The 22,865-nt window shown below is 47.3% G+C and overlaps 1 protein-coding gene across 6 annotated transcripts in view; it reads right to left on the reverse strand.

Annotated features, from left to right (window-relative positions):
- FLOT2 (flotillin 2) overlaps positions 1-22,865 on the reverse strand; it is a 456,818-nt gene that overhangs the window by 23,474 nt on the left and 410,479 nt on the right. The window lies entirely within an intron of this gene.

Consider the following 22,865-nt stretch of genomic DNA (forward strand, 5'->3'; position numbering starts at 1 on the left):
GTCCATGCGTATGTATAGAAAGTGAGAACTACAACAGCCAGAAGAGACCAGGGAGGCTGGTGGGCGCATGTGAATCTAAAGCTCTACAGGCCAAGAATAGATGCTTATTGGGTAAGTAATATTACCGTTCGAGGCATGTGTGCTGTAGATCACATGCTTTGCATAGACTATATTGCAGTATGCTCCCAAAGCAGTGGCGAACTAGTAGCTGTTGTTGTTTGAAACAGTATTTTGAGTATGGCGTGGCCTACGTAAGCTTGCTGCCTTGCTAACACATCTACACAATAATGTTTGGTGAATATGTGCTGTGTGGACCATGTTGCTACCTTACATATGTCGGCTAGGGGAATACTCCCCAAGAAGGCCATAGTAGCCCCTATTTTGAATGTGCTCTAGGGGGTACTGCTAAAGTTCTCTTTGCTTTGGTATAGCATGTTTGTATACATTTGACAATCCATCTAGAAATGCTCGATTTAGATATGGGATTGCTTTTGTGTGGTGGAGCAAAAGCAACAAAGAGTTGCTTTATTTTGTGAAAGTCCTTAGTTCTTTGTATATAATAAAGTAAAGCAAAGCCCTTCTAACATCAAGGGTGTGTAGAGCTCGTTTTGCCACTGAATCAGGTTGAGGAAAGAACACAGGCCACTCAACTGATTGATTGATGTCAAAGGCAGACACCTTAGGTAGGAACTTAGGGTTAGTACGAAGAACTACTTTATCTCAGTGAAGTTGAAAGAAGGGTTTTTCTAAGGTTAAGGCCTAGAGTTCACCAACTCTTCTTAATGGAGTAATTGCGATAAGGAAAGCAACTTTCCATGATAGAAATTGTAGTTGACAACTATGTATTGGCTCAAAGGTTGGACCCATTAACCGTGTAAGTACTATTTTTAGATTCCACACTGTTGGAAGTCTTAGTGGTATTACTCTTTTTAATCCTGCCATAAAGGCTTTAATAACTGGTTCTCTGAATAGAGACAAGCGTTGTCTACTTTGTAAGTATGCAGCTACTGCAGCTATATGTATGCGGATGGATGTGTAGGCTTGTCTCGATTGCGGTTTATTGTAACAAATAACAGATGACGTTCTGTATGGAAACATCTAATGGGTTGATATTGTTATTAATACAGCATATAACAAATTGTGTACATTTAGCCGCATAACATGCTCTTGTAGTAGGTTATCTGGCTTCTTCAGGATATTCATAGTTTGGTGGAAGATTTAAATAACCAAACTCCATAACTTCAGGAGCCAGATCACCAGGTTGAATTGCTTGGGGTCTGGGTGTCGGATTTCTTCATGGATCTTTGTGAGGAGGCTGGAGGCGAGATGCAGTTTTTGGTGAGGAACTACTGAGAGCTCCAATAGGGTTGTGAACTAGGGATGACAGGCCCATGTGGGAGCTATTAGGATTAGCGTGAGGGATGTTTGCCTGAGCTTCTGAACTACTAGTTGAATCAGTGGGAGAGGCGGGAAAGTGAAGGCAAATATCCCTGACCAGTTCATTCATGCCTTTGGATAGTGGGTGCGGGAACCTGAAGGCGAAGTCTTGGCATTTTGCTTTTTCTGCTGTTGCAAATAGGTCTATGTGAGGAAATCCCCACTGTTGGAAATATGGTCGGAGAACCTGGGGATGAAGTTCCCACTCATGGATATGCTATCTGTCTGCTTAGGAGATCGGCAATGTGATTGTTTACTACTGGAAGGTGTTCGGCTAGGAGGTAAATTTTGTGGTGTATTGCCCATTTCCAAATGTTTTGTGCTAGTCACGACAGTTGGAGAGAATGTGCCGCCCCCTCCCCCCTCCGTTTTTGTATGCAATACATTGCTGTCATGTTGTCTGTGCGAACTAGGACAGCTTTGCCTACTAAGTGAATTTGGAAGACTTTGAGCACTAGAAAGACTGCTAGAAGCTCTAATTGATTTATGAGGAGGTGTCGGTGCTGTTGATTGTACAAGCCTTGTATTGTGTGATGTTGTAGGTGAGCACCCTAACCAGTCATAGATGCGTCTGTTAGTACTGTCTGTGGAACTGGGTCGAGAAAAGGCACCCTTTGGACAGATTTTGTGGGTTCCACCACTGGAGAGAGTGATGGCTGCGGCCGTCCACCAACACTATATCGGTTAGACGACTCTGTGATTGTTTCCACTGACTTGCTAAACATTGTTGAAGGGGATGCATGTTAAGCCTTGTGTGAGGTACAATTGCTATGCAAGTCGCCATCATCCCTAGCAGTTGCATGAAAACTATGGCTGGTAATGAGTGGTTGGTCTGAAACTGAGTGAGAAGAGACCGAATGTTGCAAATTCTGGCTGTATTGGGAGATGCTAGAGCTTTGGGAGTGTCTATAGTGGCTACCAGATATGATTGAGTGTTTGAAGGTTGAAGATGAGATTTTAACACATTTACTGTAAACCGCAGCTGATGGAGCAGGTGAATTGTAGCTCGAGTGTGTTGGGAGACACTTCTGGTAACAGTAGGCTTTGATGAGCCAATCGTCCACATAGGGAAAGACATTGATTTGCGGTCTTCTGAGATGGGCTGCGACCACAGCCAGGCATTGGGTAAATACTCTGGAAGCAGTGGTGACTGAAAAGCGAAGTATTTTGAATTGGTAGTGCTGTCCCGCTACCACAAACCTGAGATATCTGCGATGAGTGGGGTGAATTGGAATATGGAAATATGCTTCCTTTAAGTCTAGAGTAGACAAAGTCGTCTTGCTGTAGAAGTGGGAGCACTTGCTGAAGTGTCACCATCTGGAAATGATCTCATAGTATGTACTGATTGAGTTCTCGGAGGTCTAGAATAGGCCTCAAGGAGCCGCCCTTTTTGGGAATTAGAAAATAGAGAGAGTAAACCACTGACCCTTGATATTTTAGTGGGACTAGTTCTATAGATCCTTGGGGCAGAAGAGAATGTACTTCTTGTTTGAGAAGGTGTCTGTGTTCTGATGACATTTTGTGAACACAAAGTAGAATGTTTGGAGGATTGTTGATAAGCTCCAGGCAATAACCATTTTGGATAATTCCAAGCACCCATTTGTCTGGTTTTATTGACTGCCAAATGGGAAGGAACTGTTGAAGACGTCCCCCAACAGGTGTTGAATGATCCTTTGGGGGGTGATGAGTAAGTCACCGTTTACTGCGGCAGAGGGTGTTATGGGGAGTGGAACCCCTGCCTCTGCCCTTACCGTTATTTCCTCTATATCTTCCCCTGGAGTAACCTCTTGTGGAGGAGGATTGATTGCCTCCTTTATAGGAGGAAGTATTGGTGTCCGAAGATGTATTTTTGGAGCCACCAGGTTAAAAAGAGCGACAAAAGGAGCCACGCTTAGAAGGGGACTGTAACGCTCCCATAGATTTGGCTACCTCCGTATCTTTTTTCATTTTTTCTAATGCCTGATCTACTTCAGGCCCAAAAAGGTGTCGCTTGTCAAATGGAGTATTTAAAATATACTGTTGAACTTCTGGTTTGAAACCAGAAATTCTTAACCAAGCATGTCTCTAAAGTAACACACTGGTATTTATTTCTCTGGCTGCAGTGTCAGATGTATCTAAAGCGCATCTAATTGAAGAATTAGAGAGGAGCTTCCCTTCTTGCACAAAATCTTGTGCTTTTAGCCTTGTGTTCATCTGGAAGATATTGGATCAGTTGCTCCATTTTGTCCCAGCGGCTCTGTAATATCTGGCTAAAAGGGTTAGGGTGTTAGCAATACGCCAGTGATTTGCAGCTTGGGTAGCTACTCTTTTACCAGAAGCATCTAGTAACTTAGATTCTTTGTCTGGAGGCGGAGCATCTCCAGAGGTTTGTGGATTAGCCCTTTTACAAGCATTGCAAACCACTAGCGAGTCCAAAGGCAATTGCCCCTTAATGTTTATTGGATCAGATAAAGCCGGTTTGTACTTTGTCTATTCCACGAGTGAGAATTCGAGCTCTGACATGGTCTTTAAAAATCTCATCTGCATGTCTTAACATACCCTTAAGCATGGGGAAAGACTGGGTTGACCTGTGTGTGCTGCCTAATGTTTCAAAAAGAAATCCCCCTCAAGTTATTCCTTGTGTAATTGTAACCCATGATACTATGCAGCTCTAGCTAACAGTTCTAAAAACCCTACATCATCATCAGGAGGGGAAGGCCTTGCAGGGTAGAGATCTGAGTCATTATCTGCCGGCTGATCAAAATCATAATCCCTCCAGGGGTCTACAGGTAATGGATTATATTCCTGGTCTATATGATCTAAATCATCTTCCTGATAATCATGAGGCTGTGAGGGTGGAGAGTCCTGTGGTGTAGTATGCAGTGGCTCTAGTGTAGGAGAAGGTGGTGGCGTAGGGGAATGTGTTGAAGAGGAGGAGGAGAAGGATTAATCCCAGTATTATTATTCTTCAGTGGAATTGTGTATGGAATGTCCTCAGACTCTGGTTTATGCGTTTGAGGCAATTTAGTGACCAGGCGTCCTGTATCAGGATTGATGTACAGTTTGTCAAGGATCTGTTTTAGGCGATGGTCAAAATCTGATCCTGTGTTCTAGGAGGAACATCTTGATTTCAGTACTTGGATACCGGAATATTTTGCCACCTCGGTGCGGAATATTTCGGCTCCGAAGACACTTTGGACTTAGGCATTGAAGGTTTCGGCTCCAAAGCATGTTTCGGCGTCGAGCTGGTTGGTTTCGGCTACGATCCCGTTTTAGGTTGACCAAGTCCCGAGTCGAACACTTGACTACTTGTTTCGGCGCTGGACCCGAAGGAGGGGCGTTAGAAACATGGTCTTGGTGCTGACTGTGAACCAAAGGTAGGGGTGGCACCGAAGCCTTATGTTTAATAAGATTTGGATTTCGAGGCAAGGGTGTTCTGTACTCACACGACCTTGACCGTGGCCCAATGGCAAGTCCTCTTCCATCTCAGAGTCTGATTGGCACAGAGAGGGGTTGTTGTTCCATCTCCTCTTCAGCACCTTGTGCATCAAATTCCTCCTACTCGGAACCGTCGCCAAAGATGTCCGGCGTGTATTCGACGTTCTGGCTCTGCATTTCATAATGTCGAGCCCGACGATTGCAGAGAGTCTTTTTGGATCGACACAATCTGCACGCGTGGCAGTCCCGTTCGTTGTGTTCAGGGGACAAGCACAAGTTGCATACTTCGTGCGAGTTGGTGCACTGATACTTAGCGTGGCACAGAGGACAGAACTTAAATGGAGTCCGTTCCATCCACGGTGAGGTGGACCAACGCGGTTAGGCCCAAAGGCCTTCCATGAGTGTCCCGATCGAAATTGAAGTTTTTTTCAACCAATATGATACGCGGAGAAGTGGGATACACTTACAGAGACAATACCACCAAGGGTAGAGTGGATTGCGCCCGGAGGGGAAACCGAAGAACGGCTTTGAACCGGAGGTCAGCAATTCACGTTCGAACCCGAATGGCGGAATAAAACAATCCAACAATGGAGTCGATGCCCATGGGCAATGTTACAAAAAGGAGGCGTCACCTTACCTCGTGACTGGAAAGACTTCTTCGAAGAAAAACAACTTGCAAACATCCGGACCCAACTCTAGATGGCAGGAGTATGCAAAGCCTGTGATCTACAGCCCACATGCCTCGAACCCATGGATTCTATGGTCTATTACAATTTTACTCATACTGAAGTACACCAAATTTGCTTAAACTTATCCACGAATTCCATGACCATGAAAGGGACAGCCCTGAGCAACAAGGCAAATGCTACTTACCAGTATGCATCTGTTCTTGGCATGTAGAGCTGCAGATCTACACACTGTGCATAGATCGCCATCTGGTGTTGGGCCCGGATGTTTGCAGTTGTTTTTCCTCTTGGAAAGTCTTTGGAAGTCACAAGGTATGTGACTCCTCCTTTGGATCGTATTGCGCATGGGATTCGGGTCCATCCTCAGATTGTTTTTCGCCAACAGGGAAATGATGGAGCGTAGTAAAAAACAGTGAAGATGCCCATGTGTGTTGTATCTAAATAAGATAAACTGGAACAGATAAAGGTAGCCGGGGAGGCGGGTGTAGATCTGCAGCTCTAAATGCCAAGAACAGATGCATACTGGTAAGTAGCATTTGTCGTTCGAGGCATATGAGCTGCAGATTACACACTGTGCATAGATTATATAGCAGTACCCATCTTTAGCGGCGACCACCAGTATCTGTTGCAGTAGTTGGAAACAATGTTTTGAGCACAGCCTGGCCCACACTAGCTTGTTGCTTAGTTTGCACATCTCCACAATAGTGTTTAGTGAAAGTGTGCGGTGTTGACCATGTAGCTGCTTTGCAGATATCATCTAAGGGGATGTTCCCTAAGAATGCCATGGAAGCCCTTATCTTATGTGTAGATTGGGCTTTAGGGGGAACAGATAGCGTCCGTTTTGCTTTGTGGTAGAAAATCTGAATGCATTTGACAATCCACCTAGCTATCCCAGATTTGGAGATGGGGTTGTCTTTATGTGGTGGTGAGAAGGAAATTAATAGTTGTTTGGTCTTACGAAAGGGTTGTGTTCTCTCGATGTAGTAGAGTAAGGCTCGTTTGACATCTAATGTGTTTAGAGCTCTTTCTGCAACGGTCTGTGGTTGCGAGAAGAATACGGGTAGTTCCACAGATTGGTTTAGGTGAAAGGGAGAAATGACTTTAGGGAGGAATTTTGGATTAGTATGGAGAACAACCTTCTTATGGTGCATTTGTAGAAAAGGTTCTTGAATGGTGAGTGCTTGTATCTCACTGACCCTTCTGAGGGAAGTGATGGCTACAAGAAAAGCAGTTTTCCATGTTAGGAATTGAAGTTCACATTTGTGTAGAGGTTCAAAGGGAGCCCCATTAGTCTGGTGAGAACGATGTTTAGGTTCCACACAGGTGAGGGTGGCACTCTGGGGGGAATTATTCTTTTGAGGCCCTCCATGATGGCTTTTATGGCAGGTACTCTAAAGAGTGATATATGTTGCCTGTTTTGTAGATAAGCTGCTATGGTTGCAAGGTGCAGTCTAATAGACGTGTGAGCTAGATTGCATGTTTGTAGGTGTAGTAAATAGCCTATGATGTGTTGAATGGACACATCTAGGGGATTGAAGTTATTGTTGTGACAATAGACCACAAAACGTTTCCACTTGGCTGCGTAGCAAGCTCTAGTGGTAGGTCGCCTAGCTTCACTAATGATGTTCATACAGTCAGGGGGAAGATTTAGATAACCGAATTCTAGGATTTCAGGAGCCAGATCGCAAGGTTGAGCTGAGCTGGGTCCGGATGCCTGATCTCTCCATGGTTCTGGGTTAAGAGGCGTGGAGAGAGGTGTAACTTTTGGTGCGGTACTACAGATAGTTCCAGCAGTGTGGTGTACCACGGTTGTCTGGCCCAAGTTGGAGCTATTAGGATGAAAGTGAGGGAGTGTTGTAGTTTGCGCACCACTAATGGAATGAGTGGGAAAGGCGGAAAAGCGTACGCAAATCTGCCTGACCAGTTCATCCATATCGCATTGCCTTTGGACAATGGGTGTGGATAAATGGCGGCGAAGCTTGGGCATTTGGCGTTTTCGTGGGTGGCGAAAAGGTCTATCTGTGGATGACCCCACATTTGAAAGTACGGGTGAAGAACTTGTGGATGGAGTTCCCACTCGTGGATTTGTTGCGTTTGTCTGCTCAGCAGATCTGCCATAGTGTTTTGGACTCCTGGGACATGTTGGGCTAGGAGAAAGATTTTTTTGGGTATGGCCCATCTCCATATGCTTTGTGCTAGCTGAGAGAGTTGCGGAGAGTGTGTGCCGCCTTGTTTTTGTATATAGTACATGGCTGTCATGTTGTCGGTGCGGACTAAGACTGCCTTGCCTGAGACATGCGTTTGAAAAGCCTTTAGGGCTAAGAATATGGCTAGTAACTCCAGATGGTTGATGTGGAGTAACTTTTGTTGAGGTGTCCACCTGCCCTGCATGGTGTAATGTAGTAGGTGAGCTCCCCAGCCGGAGAGCGATGCTTCCGCTGTCAGTACTATCTGAGGAACCAGTTCCAGGAACGGTCGCCCTTTGGAAAGGTTTGTGGTGGTCCACCACTGCAGAGAGCGATGGGCACGACCGTCCACCAACACCAGATCTGTCAGTTGACCCTGGGCATGGTTCCATTGGCACCCTAAGCACTCTTGGAGAGGACGCATCTGGAGTCTTGCGTGAGGTACTATGAATATGCAAGAGGCCATCATTCCTATAAGTTGCATGAACATTCGAGCTGGAAGAAAGTGTGGAGGCTGAAATTTAGCACGGAGAGCCTGAATGCTTGCTATCCTGGCAGTACTGGGGTAGGTTAGCGCTTTTGCGGTGTCTATGATGGCACCAAGGTATTGCTTTACGTGGGATGGTTGCAGATGGGACTTCATGTGATTTACTGTGAAGCCCAGGTCGTGAAGTAGTTGGATAATGGCGTGAGTGTGTTGTACACACTGGTTGTATGAGCTGGCTTTTATGAGCCAGTTGTCTAGGTATGGGAAGACATGAATCTGTTATCTTCGCAGGTGTGCTGCCACTACCGCTAGGCACTTGGTAAACACCCGTGGTGCTGTGGTGACTCCGAAGGGGAGCACCTTGAATTGATAGTGTTGACCGTCCACTACAAATCTGAGAAACTTCCTGTGAGCGTTGTGAACAGGAATGTGGAAATAGGCATCCTTCAGGTCTAAGGTGCCCAGGAAGTCGTTTTGGGAGACCAGTGGAAGTACCTGCTGGAGTGTGACCATGTGGAAATGGTCTGAGTGTATATAGTGGTTTAGGGGGTCTGAGGTCTAGGATGGGCCTTAGAGTGTAGTCCCTTTTTGGTATGAGAAAATATAGGGAGTAAACGCCCATATTTTGTTGGTTGGTAGGAACTAGTTCTATCGCATTCTTTTGTTGGGGGAGGGGGTATGGGGGAGGGGGTATTACCTCCTGCTTTAGTACTGCTAAATGTTCCTGTGACATTGGGCGTTGTTTGGGTGGAATGTTTGGGGGGGGGGGGGGGGGGGGGGTAGATGTTAGTTCGAGGTAGTAGTCTGACAGAATTATTTGCGTTACCCATTTGTCTGAGGTGATGGTAGTCCAGACAGGAAGGAGATTGTGGAGTCTGCCCCCGAACGGAGTGGGATGGTCTGGGGGGAGCGGAGGGGTTTGTCTTGCCTCTGCCTTTATTATTGTTGCCCCTGTAGCTGCCTCTTTGGTAACCCCTTGTAAAGGTGGATTGGGTAGGGGCTTTATAGGAAGTAGAAGCGGTGTCAGAGGAGTAGCCTCTGGAGGTGCTTCGAAAGGAAGAGCGGCGAAAGGAACGCCTGGGAGGGTGCGATTGCAAGGCTCCCATAGACTTCGCCGTAACTGTGTCTTTCTTCATTTTTTCTAGGGCCTCATCAACTTTTGGGCCAAACAGATGTTCCTGGTCAAAGTGGTGGTTCAGGATGGAAGCTTGCACCTCTGGTTTGAAACGTGAAATTCGTAGCCAGGCATGCCGACGGAGAAGGACGCTGGTGTTAATTGCCCTACAGGCGGTGTCAGCTGCATCTAGGGCACAGCGAATGGAGGTGTTGGCGATGGTTTTGCCCTCCTGGATTAGCTCATTGGCTCTATTTTTATATTTGTCAGGGAGGTGTTGCATTATGGCTTCTAGTTCATCATAATGTGCCCTGTCGTATCTTGCCAAAAGCGTTTGTGTGTTTGCGATGCGCCATATGTTGGCAGCCTGGGATGCAGTGCGCTTGCCCGATGCGTCCAAGAGTTTGGACTCCTTATCAGGTGGTGGTGCTTCGTCCGATGCCTGGGAGTTTGCACTCTTTCTTGCAGTGGACACTTCTAGGGAATCTAGTGGTGCTGGCCCTCTGATGTAGGTGGGGTGTGTAGGGGCGGCCTTATATTTTTTGTCGATGCGAGGGTTGATGACCCTGGTTCTGACTGGATCTTTAAAGACATCCGGCGCGTGCTTGATAACGCCTTTGATGAACATGGGCAGAATGGAAGTGGCCCTGTGTGTTGTGTTGAAGGTATCTAGGAGGAAGTCCTCCTCCACGGGGTCAGTATGGAGATCCACACCATGGGAGTGTGCATCCCTCTGGAGTAGCTGGTTAAACCCCATCGAGTCTTCCGGTGGGGATGATCTTGAAGTGTAGAGATTATCCTGCGGGACATTAGGGATGTATGGAATGTTATAGTCGTCCCAGGGGTCTGGGGAGCCTGTAGGAGTGGGGTCTCCTGTAGGTTGGTCATGGGGCTCGTCCCCTGTGTCATCATAGACATCATCATCACCATCCGGAGAGGGTGTGGGGGAATGATGAGGTGGGGGAGGAGGTGGAGGTGAAGGAGGTGGAAGAGGGGGTGAAGGTATTCTCAGAGGGGAGGTAGCAAAGGCTTGCCTCTTTGGAGGTGGAGCTGGGGCAGGCTTGTCCAGTGGTCTCTTTTTGATGCTGAGCATTAAATGTCCAGTCTTAGTGTCCTTGACCAGTGTTTTTTGTAATGGATCAGGCATAAATAGTTCTTCAGTTTGTGTCCGCTCCGTCGGAGCCGAAGGAGTCGTGGCCGTAGGTTTTTTTGTCTTGGAGTCTGCACCAGTTCGTTGTTTTGAACTGTGCGGCTTCGGAATGGCTGGTTGTTTACTCAGCTCCGAGATGACTTTCGGCTTCGAGGTGTGGGTGTCGATGGCTTTGTGTTTTTTGCTCGGTTCCAGGGACGGTGTCGGTACCGAGGAGTTGGTGCTTGTTTTCGGCACCGAGTGCTTCGGTGTGGAGCTCGGTGCCGAGGAGGAGGCCATTTTCTTTTTCGGCATCGGTGCGGAGGAGTGTTTCTTGGCACCGACGGTAGGCTGGCCCGAGCAGCCAGAAGACTTGATAGGCTTCTTTACCGGGCCCGAAGGTGCGGTGTGGAAAGCAATGTCCTTGGTCATGCCTAGGCCAGAGGGCGAAGGCATGACCGAAGCCTTTTTGGATGCCGTCGAGGGTGGGGGTGGATGTTGGTACTCACGACCCTCTGTGCCGGAGTGATGTCCTCGACATGTGAATCGTCGGCCTCGGAGGCACTGACGAGGCCCTCTTCGGTGTGTTGTCTTTCTGGAGAGTCGACGCCTTCTCAGAAGATGTCGTCTGGGATCGCTGTCGACGAGTGTGCCATGGTTCTTCTCGCCCTTCGGTCTCAAATTGTTTTCTTGGACCGGAAGGATTTGCACGCCGGACAGTCTCGAGCCTCGTGTTCAGGGGAGAGGCAGAGGTTGCATACCTCATGGAGATCGGTGGGGGGAAATTTGGACCCACATCGAGGACACTTTTTAAATGGAGTCCTTTCCATCAGCCAGGACTGGAGCTTGGGTAGGCCCGAAGGCCCTCGTCGACGACCGGAATCGAAAGGTTGGATCGATGCGAGCCGCGTTGAGTGCGGAGATCGCAATCGAAAACAATACCGTGAAAGCGGGAGAGGATTGCGCGTCGATAGAAGAACTGGAAACTGTTCGGAACCGGAGCGCGAAGATCACATCCGAGCCCGATGGCGGAAAAAAACAATCTGAGGATGGAGCCGAAGCCCATGTGCAATACGATCCAAAGGAGGAGTCACATACCTCGTGACTTCCAAAGACTTTCCAAGAGGAAAAACAACAGCAAACATCCGGGCCCAACACCAGATGGCGATCTATGCACAGTGTGTAATCTGCAGCTCAGATGCCTCGAACATGTATTTTTCTTCCGATGGAGACATTTAGGTATTAAATTGACATTTACAACAGCAAAAATAGACGCCAGTGGCGAATAAGGGAGGATTGTCTGGTGTAATGATTGCTACATTTCAATAGAAGTATCAGTGGTTCTTAATCAGTTTTAAATCCGTTTCACACAGCGTTAACCATTTTAAATTTCTCTCTTCCAGGACTGCTTTGCATTAAAATCTCCATGCCAGAGGTATACCATTGCTTTCTATGTTTATGGCATGTTAGGCTGGTACATACAGCCCCAGCACTGACAATGGCCCTGTAACTCTGTTTCTTTACTCAGTCAAAGGACTGATTGAGCTTAAGCAAACTCAAAATGCTTGTTTATTTCAGGAAGACAAAAAAGTTCACACCCCAAAAAAAAAAAAAACCAATAGCTACACTTTTCACCCATCTTTAATGCCCTTGGGAAATATTTAACAGTAATGCTGCTAGGCTGTATGAAGCTGTGTGTTTCCTACTCACAACTGCATACCATCCCTAATATACCAGTGTATATCAACCTTCCCCCTAGATTTAACTCCTTTCACAAGAAGAAAGGCTTACAGTACATGCTTCTCTTCTTGAGGCATATACTGTACTACTTTGAAGGAGAAGTGTTGTTAGTTTAAGCAGACTGCTTAATCTAACAATGCTGCTCTTTGAAAATACACATTCAATTTGAATTATCAGCATCTTGTTAGAAATACATGGCGTTCATAATTCTCACTTCATGTGTTTGGAATGAGAATGGTACACATCATGGGGAGGTAGAGATAATGGCAACTTAAGGGCCGATAATGAATTTGGCGGTTTTGGAGTGGACCGCCATGCCAACGTCCCGCTCTAAGACCGCCAAACGCGACAGCCTGCCACCCGCCAAATTACCAGTTATCTCGTGATCTGGTGGGGGATCCTTTGGAGTTCCCACGGAGGAGCATATTAAAATAATACAGCTGCGGGAATGCCAAAGCCCGTTCCTGCATGACGGACTGGATAGCCCATACCATGCCGGAAAGGGGGGTGACTGCACACAGGAGGGCAACAACATGGGCTTCCCTTGGCACGAGGTAACAGGGTGCTCTGCACCGCCTGCATATTAGGGCCTCTGACTGCCGCAGGACCCATGACACCCGGCAGGTTCGGCAATTCATCATAATCGGGTCCTTAATCTATAACAGAGGCAGCATGCAAACATCTGCTACAGCTAAGGAAATTGTTTATTTTGGCACAGCAAGCTGTTAAGTTTTCACTAGCTTTACCATATTTAAACCAGCTAACCTCCATTTATCTTTGAGATGGGTGTGCAGCTGGAGTAATAGTAAACAAGTTCTACAAAACTGATTTACTTTAACTTCTTGCTTTGCCAGAATAATTATTTGTGGATGGGCGTAAAGATGTCCTTTTGGCACCTTATCCAAGTCTGTTAGCAAAAGATTACCCATGAGTTGCCAATATGTCGCGAGTCATGAGCTACAAAAATTTGGAGTATTAAACAGAAAATATTTCAATAGATTATAACACAGTAGTGCTTTTAACATTTACTGTATGATGTAAGGGTTTAACTGAGGGTTTAGGAAAACAAAATTCTAGTATGAGTAACATGGAAAATAAAGATAGCCTTACATAGGAATTCATGTTGCGTTCTTAGTGCTCTCCCATCATTTGCATGATGAGCTCTTTGATTTGAGCGCTTGTGACTTACGACTCATTGGGACAAAGTTATTGCAAATAAAAGCATTCTTCTAGTGTCGGTCCAAGAGGACAATAATTGCTTCAAAGAACAAGGTAAGTTACTCACCTTCAGTAACAATCCTTCCGGTGGATATTCTATCAAACCGCAGATCCCTCACCTTACAATACTCCTCAGCTGCTAGACTGGATCTGGAGGTGATGGTCTCCCAGACATGAAGGACATTTTTGAGTCTGCCCCCGACCGGAGTGGAATGGTCTGGGGGGAGCGGGGGGGAAGTCATTGGGTAGTAGGTGTGGCAGAACAGGCGTGGTTTGTTTTGCCTCTGCCCTTGTTGTTGTTACCCCTGTCGCCGCCTCTTTGGTAACCTTTTGTAAAGGTGGTCTGAGTAGGGGACTTGTATGATGTGGACGCTGTGTCTGAGGAGTAGCCTCTGGATGCACTCCGAAAGGATGAGCGACGAAAGAAGCGTCTGGGCGGGTGAGACTGTAAGGCCCCCAAGGATTTTGCGGTATCCGTGTCCTTTTTCATCTTCTCTAAGGCCTCATCCACCTTTGGCCCGAATAGATGTTCCTGGTCAAAGGGATGGTTAAGGATGGAGGCTTGTATTTCTGGTTTGAACCCAGATACCCTTAACCAAGCATGACGACGGAGAAGGACGCTGGTGTTAATGGCCCTGGAGGCTGTGTCTGCTGCATCTAGGGCTCAACGTATAGAGGTGTTTGTGATTGTCTTACCCTCTTGAATTAACTCGTTGGCTTTACTTTTATATTTTTCAGGGAGATGGTGCAATATGCCTTCTAATTCGTCATAATGAGCCCGGTCATATCTGGCCAGCAGTGCCTGAGTTTGCTATACGCCATATGTTGGCGTCCTGGGATGCTGTGCGTTTGCCTGAAGCATCTAGCAGTTTTGACTCCTTGTCAGGTGGTGGTACATCACATGACGCTTGTGAGTTTGTCCTTTTACGTGCCGTAGATACCACTAAGGAATCTAGTGGCGTTGGTCCTGATGTAAGAGGGATCTGAGGGAGCAGGTTTGTATTTCTTTTCGATACGTGGGTTAAGGACCCTGGCTCTAACTGGGTCTTTAAAAACTTCTGCTGCATGCTTTACCACCCCTTTGAGCATAGGCAGTATGGAGGTGGACCTATGTGTAGTATCGAATGTGTCTAGGAGGAAATCTTCCTCCACAGGGTCATTATGCATGTCCACCCCATGATAATGTGCTGCTCTTTGCAGAAGATGGTTAAAACCTAATGAATCTTCAGGTGGAGATGGTCTAGAAGGGTAGATATCGTCTTGTGGGACGTTAGGGATATCTGGTATATTGTAATCGTCCCATGGATCTGGAGATCCTGTAGGGGTGGAGTCTTGTGGCACATCCCCTGTATCATCATATAGGTCCCCCTGATCATCATCGTCTGGAGACGGAGTAGGAGAACGATGAGGTGGGGGTGGAGAGGGCGGAGGGGTGGAGGTGGGGAAGGAGGAGGAGGGGGAGGGGAAAGTATTCTGAACGGAGAGGTAGCAGAGTCCTTCCTCTTTGGAGGTGGAGGTGAAGCAGGCTTCTCCAAATGTCTCTTTTTAGTGGAGATTGCCAAATGTCCAGTTTTTGGATCCTTGGTAAGAGTTTTTTGCAAGGGATCCGGTGTAAATAGCTCTGGTGAGGTAATTTGGTCCGTCGGCGCTGAAGGCGTTGGGGCCGATGATTTTTTTAGGTTTTTCCGTGGCGGTTTGATGTTTAGAACCCGGCTTGGGACCCTCCGGTCTCTTGGTCAGCACCGAGATCTTCGGCTTGGAAGTGTCGCTGCCGGTGGCCTTTTGTGGTTTGATCGGGACCGAAGATGGCATCGGTGCCGAAGAGCTGGGTTTCGCCCTTGAGGACTTCGGTGCAGAGCTCGGTGTCGAGGTGGAGGCCGTCTTCTTTTTCGGTGCAGAAGTGCGTTTCTCGGCACCGCTGGCAGGCTGGCTCAAGCCCGAGCCGCCGGAAGGCTTACTTGGCTTCTTCACCGGGCCCGAAGGTGGGGTGTGTGAAGCAATGTGTCTGGTCTTGTCTAGGCCCGGAGGCGAAGGTGTGACCAAAGCCTTTTTGGGTGTCGGCGCGGGTGTGGGAGGGGGTAGGTTGATACTCACGACCCTCTGCGCTGGAGTGATGTCCTCCACATCTGACTCGTCGGCCTCGGAAGCGCTGACGAGGTCCTCTTCGGTACGATGATGTTCCAGATCGTCGATGTCGTCTCCAAAGATGTCGACTGGAATGGACGTCGCGGAGTGTGCCATGTTCCTTCTGGCTCTTCGGTCGCGAATAGTCTTTTTGGATCGAAAAGACTTACAGGCCGGACAGTCTCGAGCCTCGTGTTCTGGGGAGAGGCAAAGGTTGCATACCTCATGAAGATCGGTTTAGGGAAATTTGGACCCACATCGAGGGCACTTTTTAAATGGAGTTCTTTCCATGAGCCGAGACTGGAGCCTGGGTAGGCCCGAAGGCCGCCGTCGACGACTGGAACCGAAGGTTTGTGTCGATGAGAAGGCGCGTTGATTGAAGAGATAGTGTATCGAAGCAATACAGCGATTGGGGTGAGGATTGCGCATCGATCGTCAAACTGGAAGCTGTTCGGACCCGGAGCGCGAAGATCACATCCGAGCCCGATGGTGGAAAAAAACAATCTGAGGATGGAGCCGAAGCCCAATGCGCAATACGATCCAAAGGAGGAGTCACCAACCTCGTGACTTCCAAAGACTTTCCAAGAGGAAAAACAAACTGCAAACATCCGGGCCCAACACAAGATCGCGATCTATGCAAAAGTGTGTAATCTGCAGCTCATATGCCTCGAACAGTCGAATATGTAACATAATGTGGCACAATATGTAGCAGTAATATTTCAGTTTTTTGACAGTTTAACAACTACTAATAGTGTATGAGCAAAGCCGCACCTCATTAGTACCAGTTTAACACCTGAATGCAGCAATCGTCAACTAAAAGCTGACCAGTTAACCCTTGCAGAGGGTTTGCCACTTCGCCGAACCACATATGACCCCTTTTGTTTAGAAAGTGTCTACACTGGTGTATGAATACCCTTGTCTACACTGTGTGCTACAAAGTGCGAAGGGTACAATGGGAACGGTACACAACACAGAAAGCGTACCTAATGAAGGTAAGACCCGTGGGTTAGAGGGAGCCAAATCTTGCAAACCTTTAATGCAGTTTCGAGCTTAGCAACAGTTTCTGAAAATAAGATTCTAGAGTCCTCACTGAGAGTAATGCCGAGCGCGGACTTCGGAGACACGGTCAGTGTTTATTTACTCAACGGTAGCTGCCTTTCATTCAAAAGACTGATCGTGACAGATTGTGCATAGTTTGCACATTACAGTACGTGTCAAGTGTGTGTGTGTGTGTGTGTGGTGTGTACACTACAGTACGTTTCAAGTGTGTGCGTGGTGTGCACACTACAGAATGTGTCAACAGTGCGCCTATGACTACCGATGTTGACACGTAGTTGTGGAACAGCTGCAGGCTTGCATTTAAAACAGAATTATTGTATTTTTTGGTGGTCGATGCACCTCCTCACATGCCTGACATACTCAGATTGCTACCGATCACAGCTGTGAGGAAATGAGGCACCCTCCCTTGTTCACCTCACAGCACTGCGCCTGCACCTGTAGCATACGACATAGCGCCAAGAGGAGTAAAGAGGAGCTAGACATCCAGGGGAGTTTCAGTACGCTGAGAAAGCGTGTGGCCGGGGACAGAGGAGAGGTACACATAGGAATAGGTGTGTGGCTCTGGAGGTGTACAGAGTCGGAGGCTGCAAGTGAGTGTTACAAAGCTCGGAGGGTGCGCGTCGAAGCACTGCCCTCTGTGGGATCTGCATGTGAAACAGCTGGGAGACACAATCAGTGTTTATTTATTCAACGGTAGCTGCCTTTCATTCAGAAGACTGAGCATGACGGATTGTGCGTAGTTTGTACATTACAGTACGTGTGAAGTGTGCCTCTCGGGTTTAAACAAGCAACGGCATACAAATAGAACATGGTGACCAGTACGGGGTTGTTTGCTCTCCCCCACGCCCCAGTGACACACTCAGGAGTGACACCCTCAGTAATGACACCTAGCAGAGATACATCCAGGAGTGATAACCTCAGGAGAGACAAACAGGACTGACAAACTTAAGAGTGACACGCCCAGGAGTGGCACACTCTGGAGTGTAAGTACAGGGGCCCCTGTCCCTGCAGGCTCGACTCATTAAGATGTGGCCTAACGGTTAGAGCATATGACCTCGAAGCTGGGTAACCAGGTTCGAGTCTCTGCGGCTCAACCTCTTGTGATTCTGGGCAAATCACTTCATCTCCCTGCGCCTAACAAAACATGGATGTGACCGTCTGCTACAGCTGGTGCTCGTGTAAAGCGCCCTGATACTGCCGGGTTGAGTTCGAGCTATATAAACCTACAAGACAAAAAACACGGCTCTGCGGATCACACGGGCACTCACTGTCACGGGCCTCAGAGATGCTCTCGTGCTCGTGGCGGATGCACTCCACCCCTCCATATGTAGCCCTCGCTCCGAGAAGATTCACGCACTTCCTGCTGGTTGGTGACGAGTGAGACACAAGCTCTCACGTGACAAAGTCGGGGTATAGCGCCCACCAAGCGCATCTCGGGTTTAAACAAGCATCGTCATACAAATAGAACACTGATCAGTACGGGGTTGTTTGCTCTACCCCACGCCCCAGTGACACACTCAGGAGTGACACCCTCAGTAATGACACACCCGGTAGTGATACATACAGGAGTGATAACCTCAGGAGAGACACACAGGACTGACAAACTTAAGAGTGACACGCCCAGGAGTGACACACTCTGGAGTGTAAGTACAGGGGCCCCTGTCCCTGCAGGCTGGACTCATTAAGATGTGGCCTAACGGTTAGAGCATATGACCTCGAAGCTGGGTAACCAGGTTCGAGTCTCTGCGGCTCAACCTCTTGTGATTCTGGGCAAATCACTTCATCTCACCGCGCCTAACAAAACATGGATGTGCCCGTCTGGAACAGCTGGTGCTCCTGTAAAGCGCCCTAATACCTCCAGGTTGAATTCGAGCTATATTAAACAGCGAGACAAAAAACACGGCTCTGCGGATCTTACACGACCGGAAATTGCTTGTACTGTCTCCACGCAAGGAAGCTAGAGAGGTTTAGGAACGACTGCTGTGGCACAAAATGCCATGAAGGTGCTTGTGTGTGGCATAGAAGGACTCCCTGCAGATACATCACGGATTACAGTGACATAGCGCGTGACAGTAAGAAAATAACAAGCGCTCGCCATGACGTTTTCTTCGCCTTTTTCTACCGTCCCACTTGGACGGCCTCGCCTGCTTAAAGGTTTCTTGTTTTTATGGGGCCATGTGTTTGGCCCCATAAAGAAGATAAGAAACCTTTTACGCCAGCAGGAAGTCAGACGAGCCAGTCCAACTGGGACGGCTCTAAAAGAGAAAAGTGTACATCACTGGAAGCTCTTTTCCAATGGCTGGCCACCGTTTAGCATAAACGGTGACACCAGCCAATGGAAAAGAGGGGCAGGGCTTAAACCCCGCTAGTGAAAGCTACCCAAAAACATAAAATCTCCCCAGCGAGACTGCGCACGTCTTCAGCCTACGCTAGTCGAGACCTAAAAAGAAGTGAAATCTCTTCTCATGTCCAAATTCACATGAACTATGTATACAACTCGTAATAGGACTGTTGTCTTGTATAGTGCATATCTACATTTCTCAAGCCTTTCTCTATTTCAAATGTCTGCGCTTGTAAAGTGCTCTGATACCCGTAAGAGTCTTGTTCGCGCTATATAAAATCTTCAAAATAAATAAAATAAACAAAACTAATCTGAGAAAAAAGGCAGCCGGGTTGAGGAGTATTGCACTGCCTAGTCAAGTAGGTTCCAAAATATTGCCCACCTCAGATGGTCAGCTGCCACTTGGCCACAAAGTTAAACATGCATTCAAGGGGTATGAGAGGCAGTATATATACAAAGTAAATCACAAAGACAGTGTATAGAAAAAACTGTATGTCGACGTTGCTGTTAGTAGCCTTGATGAGTCTAATACAGATGATGTGTCTAATACAGATGAGCTTGGTTTTCAGAACAGCCAACGCGTTTCGCCCAAATATGGGCTTCTTCAGGGCGATTTATAAGTGCTGTTGTCTCCCCAGAGGAGCTTAGGTAGGTCAGCAAGGTATGAGCGTCTGTGTCGGGATGTAGAGAATGAGGAGTGTACCTCTGTTGAGGAGGACTACCTATTGGTCCAAATGGGGGAGACCCCAGGTTTCTGCCTCCGTCGTGTGTGTGTCCGTGTCAGAGGCAAGAAGTATTTATGTTAAGTATATCGTATGAGAGCCGTGTCCGGTGGCTTCAGGTCCTGGCGGGAGGGAGTACTAGTATTCCTCAACAGAGTTAACTCCTCATTCTCTACGTCCTGACACAGATGGGCATACCTTGCTGACCTATCTAAGCTCCTCTGGCGAGACAACAGCACCTCTAAATCGCCCTGAAGAAGCCCATGTTTGGGCGAAACGCGTTGGCTGTTCACCTCTGAAAACCAAGCACATCGGTATTAAAGACATATTAAGGCAACTAACAGCAACGTTGACTAATTGCTTTTCTATACATTGTCTTTTTCATTTACTTTGTATATATATTGCCTCTCATACCCCTTGAATGCAAAATAAACAAAACATTTGACAATTTAGCCTGCAGCAGATCAAGCTGAGGGACCCTACACAAAGTCACAAATTTCACCTAAAGACCCCCAAAAATATATATTTAATCAATGTCCAAGAATCACATCCACTACTGAGCAGTTTAGCCTAAGCTGCTCAGCAGTCACTGGTCAATCTGCACACATGCAGGTGGAGGCTGGGCAGATTTGAGTGTAGGACCTTTCCATGTTACGTCGACAGGAGGTCCTCCAGAAGAGGTAGATAGTTTGAAGGGCAAGTGTTTAGGCATAAGAGAGGGGAATCAAACTTCTGTCCCAAACCAGGGCTATCAAGACAACTTGAGGTAGTTCTATTTTGATTTTCTTCAAAACCCGAGGCAGGGAGAGAATGCAGGAATACATACAGAAGACACGTGTCCCATTGTAGACATAAAAGAGTCTCCCAGTAACTCCCCTTAAGGCAACTCCTTCGTGCAAAGGTTTCAACAGTGTGTGCTGTCGGTGGTAACAAACAAATTCAGCCAGGGCAGGTCCCACTATTCGAAGATGTCAAGTGCCACCTCTGAATGGAGAAAGTGCAAGACACCTTCTCTGCTTGTTTGCTCTGGTGTTCTGGGACCCTATCAGACAGTTGGCCACCAGAAAGATCGGTCAGTGGTCCAGCCACCTCACAAGGTGGTAGGCCTCCAGGATTCAGGAACCAACTCCACTCTGCTTGTTGCAGCACCACATGACAGCAGTAAAGAAATTAAAGTTAGGGCAAAACCCATTCAGGATATGTTGGATCCTAGCCCCTACTGGGGGACTGTGGGTCTACAAGGGCAAACCAACACAGTTTTGGTGCCACTGCAGCAGGAGGAGATAGTAGATGAAGGCTGCTGTTTGTGGTATGAATGTGACCACCTCCACATATTCGGCCTTGAAAAGGCTAGGCTGGTTGCGGTCGGTAAGCTAAGCCGATAAGAAAAACCCCTATATATTCTGTACTCCCGGTGGAATTGACAGGCTGGCAAACACAGCCCCAAGGATTGCTCGCTGGCACGACTAACTTTACATCACTCAGGAGCAAAGTCATGCTTTTCTCCAAAAGTTCTAGATCTGTCAAAGGGCATGCCCATGTAGTACACCTGGACATCCCCAGAAAATCTGGTTGCCCACATCAAAGCATGTCATTTTAGCACTAGACTGGTGCAGATAGTTCAACAGATGCAATTATGTCCAAGCCATCACACAGTGGATAATTTGTTGTATCCTGAATCGTTTGGGCATGAGATGCCCGTGAGTTCATCAGGGAAGGCCGGGCCAGCAAGATCTTTCTGGCCACGTTCCACAAAGAGTGGAATACCTTCCCACAAGTAACACCGCATTCAATGAGCACAGAGACCGACTTGCTAATGAAAATATCCTTTTTTCTAAACAAGTCAATATATTTTGATTCGCTTTGGTTTTTACAGGGAAGACCTTTGACCAGAGGAGCTATGCATGGTTGCAATCAGGTGGCCGTGAGGGTGTTGTGAGTTCTTTGTTAAATGGCAAAAGAAGCTCTGACTGAGATGGCCCTGGTTAGAGTACTTAAGTCACAAGATTGGATTTAGTTTCAAACCTATGTATTTGTAAATGTAGTGCCTGTGCTGCACTGCCCAATACTATTGCATAGGAGGCACTCTCCTTCACTGTGACACTGGCACCTGTATCCATCAGAGCCTCTACCTCAGTCTCATTGATTTTAGGACTTTGTCTATACTTCATCAGGCTTGGAGGCAAGACAGCCACCCAGGGAAGCTTAAGTAGCCTCAGTGTATCCTCTGGACTCTCCAAAGTACACTTCTACCCCCACTCCTATGCTAGCCAATCCCTTAGATTGTACACCACTGGCGGACTTTTTGGAGCATGCTGCATCTCCTCTCTTATGTCCTGGCTGACGGCAGTCATGACATAACCCAGAAGCCTTTGCTGGGTCCCAGTTCTTAACCTGATATCCTTTGCCCTGGAAGAAGTAGCATAGGGGCCCACCCTCATGATAAGATTTTGGGAGGCCTTTAGAGAACTCCTATTAATCCTTGTTGTTTCTCACCTCCTTCTCCTGATGGGAAGACTGAGCACCCTGTTTCTGATAACTCCCATTGTGTGTCTGTCTTTTCTGGACACCCTAGTTCTGAACCATTTGTCAACCACCCTCACCAGCTCTCTGGCAGAAGACAACTTGGAATCCGCCGAATGCTGATGCAATTTCTCTCTGGTGCAATTAGTCAAAATACGCTTCTTCATAATTAAATTATAAAGTCCATCATAAGTGTCCACCTCATTGAATTTTTTTCAACCTTCTAATCCTTTGACCACAATGTCCACCCATGTCTAGTTTTGACCTTCATGGTCATCCCTAAACATCAATCTATATGCTTCTGTAGTGAGTCAAAATCCTTCTATCAAGGTCTCATTGATATGCTGATAGGACTCAGCCATATCCTCATTAAGGGTCAGGAGTCCATCTTTGCCATTCACTGAGAATAACTCCCACAGTATAGAGCTACAGTGCTGGTTAACTATCCTCCTTATTTTGCAGAACCTCTGAAAGGCTGCAAACCATTTGTGAATGTCATCACCATCACTAAACTTGAGGACATTCCCTTTGGGGATCTTAGGGCCAAAAGATTCCCCTTTCTCCCTAATAAAGTTGCTGCCGCCAATATCTTTGAGATTCAAGTCCATTTGACCCTTCTTTCTTCAAGGGCTAGTCTGCTTTCCTCAAATGAAATCTTTTTTCGCCTCTAATGAGTGGAGCT

Source organism: Triturus cristatus, chromosome 3_2, assembly GCF_964204655.1.
Source record: "Triturus cristatus chromosome 3_2, aTriCri1.1, whole genome shotgun sequence".
Lineage (NCBI taxonomy): Eukaryota > Metazoa > Chordata > Amphibia > Caudata > Salamandridae > Triturus > Triturus cristatus.